Below are 4,469 nucleotides of genomic sequence, written 5' to 3' on the forward strand. Positions count from 1 at the left end.
GAAAAAACCAGCCACCCACAAGGCCAGTGCCAAGAATGGATGAGAAAGCCAAGGCCTGTGTCCAGCTTTCTCTTTGTATTTATGGGCATAAAATGATCATACCCAGGAGGGGATTTCAGAACTGACCATTAATCTAAATGTCACTGTCATTACAAGCCATTTGCAGAGACAGCATGGGATAAGGGACAGAGCACCAACTCCAAGTCAGGAAGACTTGAGTTCAAATCTCATTATGGACACTTACTTGGACCAGTATGACCTCTCAGGTAAATGAACCTCTATGGCAGGGCAATGATGATGATGATGTAAAAGCTAATATTTTAATTAATTATGTAATTCTATATAAAAATATTAACAATATAATAACATCATCCTTACTATGTGCCAGCCACTGTGCTAAGAACTTTACAAACATCTCATTTATAAATTTAAATTTGTAGATTTGTAAATATAAATACAAATATCTCATAACCACCCTGGGAAGTAGGTGCTATTCTCATCCCCATTTTACAGATGAAAAAACTGAGGAAATTGGAGGTTAAGTGACTTGCCTAGGATCACACAGGTAGAAACTGTCTGATATAAGATTTGAATTTAGGTCTTCCTGACTCCATACCTAGTCACCTTTTTGAGTCTAAGTCTCCTCTTCTTTAAAATGGGGATGACCCCATTCTTCACAAGGTCATTGTGAAGATTAAATGAAATGCAGTATGCAAAGTGCTTTGCAAACATTGATGTGTAAAATTGTGAGCTATTGTTATAATATAATTTTTTAATTTTTATTAAATTTATATATTTTAAAGTATTTTTTCAAGGTTACATGATTCATATTGTTTCCCTTCCCTCTTCCCTCCCCCATCTTGAAGTTGACAAGCAATTCTGCTGGGTTATATACATGTATTAACACTCAATACCTATTTCTATATTTTGCATTTTTGAAATAGAGTAATCTTTTAAAACTAAAATCTCAAATCATATGCCCATATAAACAAGGGATAAATCATACATTTTCTTCTGTGTTTCTACTCCCACAGTTCTTTCTCTAAATGTGGGTAGCATTTGTTCTCCTAAGTCCCTTGGGATTGTCCTGGATCATTGCATTGCTATTAGTAGCAAAGTTGATTACATTGGATCATTCCATAATGTTTCAGTTATATAGATCAGTTTCTAATCTGTCATGGTGGAGAGAGTTCCCACATAGGGAGTTCTTTGTGCTCCTCAGGTCACAATCCTTTCCTTGACATTTTTTGATAAAACCCTTATTTTATCAGAACCAATACTAAGTTTTGGTTCTAAGGCAGAAGAGCAATAACATCTAGGCAATATGGGTTAAGAGACTTGCCCAGGGTCACACAGCTAAGAAGCATCTGAGACTATATTTGAATCCAGGTCCTTTTTATTCTCTTTCTTTGACCTTTGAGGTGATAAAGGGCAACCAAGCTTAGATGTAGTTACTCTGTCTGCCATCTTGCCTTGAATCCTTGGTGTATCTTTTTATGCTTTGCAAAACATTATCAGTTTCCTGGGGAAAGTTCCTGATCCGGAAGATTCCTTGTATGTAGGAGCTTGGGTCTTTTCAAGGATTTTGCAATAATTAACAAGTTCACCTGTGTAATTCCCTTTGGAAATTGTAAGGAATTAAATTTATGGCTTGACTACATATATGAGAATTCTAAGATAATATGGTGGTTGCCGATTTAAAAATATAATAGCTCAAGTCAAAATGACTTTCAGTAGTTTATTTACAAAAAAGTGGAAAGAGTGAAAGTAGAGAAATTTTAAAAAGAGGGTAGAGAAAATGTCTAGTTTATCACACTAAATGTTGTTCTGGTATCTGGAGCAACCCAGGTAGGGCTTGAGAACCCTTAGCCAGAGGACTCAGTAAATTAATGGGGGGTTCCACCCATGTGACTTCCTCCATGAGGGAAAGGCCTCTCTGGACCTAATCTCTCCAGAAGCCAGGAAAGGAGGGTCAGCTACTCACTTATCCAAGATGAACTCCAAAGGAGAAGATTCAGGAACAGTCTTAGCAGAAGCAGTTCAAGAGGCAAAGTTCCAGTCCAAGTCCCAAGCTGAAGCTTCAAACTGAAGACTCAAGCTGAAGACACAAGTCAAAGACCCCATGGACAGGAAGTTCAGTACTTTTTATAGTCCTTTTTCCACGTCCCTTCCTGTCACTTCCTCTACTTTATGGGGACCAATTGCAGTCCATCAATTTGCTTCGCACTGCCCAGGGGGTGGTCATTTGCCTCTGGGGTTGTCACCCACCTTAGTAAGTGACTTGGGAACTCCCTTACTTAGCGTTAAATAAGGGTATTAATGTTTTTGGTTGATTAATTTAAAAATAGGCAAGGGGAGAGTTAATCCCATCTTCACAAAATGTTAATGAAATGTTTTCCAGAAAAGGAAACTGAAGTGCATAACACCTAAATTGTGGTCAGAGTCTTACAGAAGATCCTCAAAGAAACCCGATTTAAAAAGTTAATTTCTGATTTGTAGATCCAATATGAATCTGATGAGTTTCCCTTCCTTCAGTATGATGAACTCTATATATACTATGACCATTTGGAAATAAAATGATTGTGATTTGAGAATCTGCAGTTAGTCCTTCTCTCAGTTAGTCTTTCCTCTCTCATAAGAAGTGTGAGGTAGGTGATGTGGAACAGTGGAAAGAGAGCTTAGTTTAGGGACAAAAGACCTGGGTTCAAATCCTGCCTTTTATACTTCTTAGCTGTGTGTGACCTTGGGCAAGTTGATTCATTTTTCTAGACGTTAGCTTTTTCCTATGCCTCTTACAGTCACTAAGGAGACATGGATCCTGGAGATGCATGACTTCATTTCCTTCTTTAACCATTTAGGGAATGTAGGAAGATTTATAGGATTGGAGGACAGTCTTGCCAATCAGCTCTAGCTGGGAGAAGACTAAGTCCCTAATAAACTTATTTATTTATTTAAAACTTTACTTTCTATCTTAGTAAGAACCCTAAAACAGAAGAGCAAGGACTAGGCAAACAGAGTTAAGTGATTTGTCAAGGGTCACACAGGCAGGAAGTGCCTGAGGTCAAATTTGAACTCAGGTCCTCCAAATTCCAGACCTGTTGCTTTATCCATTGAGACACCTAACTACCCCAAAGTCCTAAGTAAATTGAAGGGGGGAAGTCCTGGACAGAATTTGCTGCTGATCTGTGGGTATCTACTTCCAAAATCCTTATTATCCTGCCAGCCCTGATGGGTGTTTACATCTGTAAAATGAAGGGCTTTCATGATATGTCTGCCATCTATATCTATATCTTTATCTACATGTATATACACACATACACACATATATATGTGTATATAAATATATATATATAAATATATATATATAAAACATATTAGAGAGAGAGAGAGAAGAGGAGGAAGAGAGAGAGAATTAGTTAGTAGTTTAGCATTTATTAAGCCCTTACTATGTGCCAGGTACTCTGCTAATTAATGCAATACAGAGAAGATAGAACATGTGATTCTAAGTGTCAGAGGCAAAATTTGAACCCAGATATTCCCAACTCAAGGTCCAGTATTCACTCTACCACACCAGATTGCTATGAGTCACCAACAGTTGTGAGAAGAGGGTACAATTAACAAACTGCTGAGAAGCAGGATTTTTTTATAGGGCAAACTGCTTAAAAGGCACTTGTTCACTCCATGAGTTTCCTTCCCAACAATGCTGATAACACTGCAATAAAGACTGGCTTGTTTTCAGCAACTCATTATCCCATGACTTCCTTTCAACCCATCTTCCCCTTCAGTCTAATCCAACCCACTAAACTCTGTTCTTGATCATTTTGGGGTCTCTAGATAGCCTTTCCCTCAAAGTAAGACAGCAGTTTCCCCTCATTTCCTCACTAGTCTGTCCAGTTCATACATTTCCTTTGTTTCCATGATCCCCTATTAGATTGTAAACTCCTTTAGAACAGGGATTATCTTTTCCCTCTTTTTATAGACTCATTGCTTAACAGAGTGATTGGCATACAGTAGGCACTCAGTAAATGCTTATCCATTTGAATTTTTCAACTTCACATGTAACTCTTCATTATCAATCACTCTGTGTTTAACTGGGTTTCTGTTGACTCACAAAAGTGACCCCCTGTATCTTAGCATTTGGGCAGATATTTGTTGGCTGGAAAATCCTTTAATTATAGTCCGGGACTCAAAATATCTGTTTTTTAAATTTTGAACCCTTACCTTCCATCTTAGAATCAATGCTGTATATTGGTTCCAAGGCAGAAGAATGGTAAGGGTTAGGCAATGGGGGTTAAATGACTTGCTCAGGATCACACAGCTAGGAAGTATCTGAAGAATCCAGATTTGAACCCAGAATCTCCCATCTCTGGGTATGACTCTCAATCCACTGAGCTACCCAGCTGCCTTGTTGATTGCTATTTTCTAAGCAGGGTCTTGATCCACACCATGGTGCTGGATTTAATTCAGTA

Source organism: Monodelphis domestica, chromosome 8, assembly GCF_027887165.1.
Source record: "Monodelphis domestica isolate mMonDom1 chromosome 8, mMonDom1.pri, whole genome shotgun sequence".
NCBI classification, from domain to species: domain Eukaryota; kingdom Metazoa; phylum Chordata; class Mammalia; order Didelphimorphia; family Didelphidae; genus Monodelphis; species Monodelphis domestica.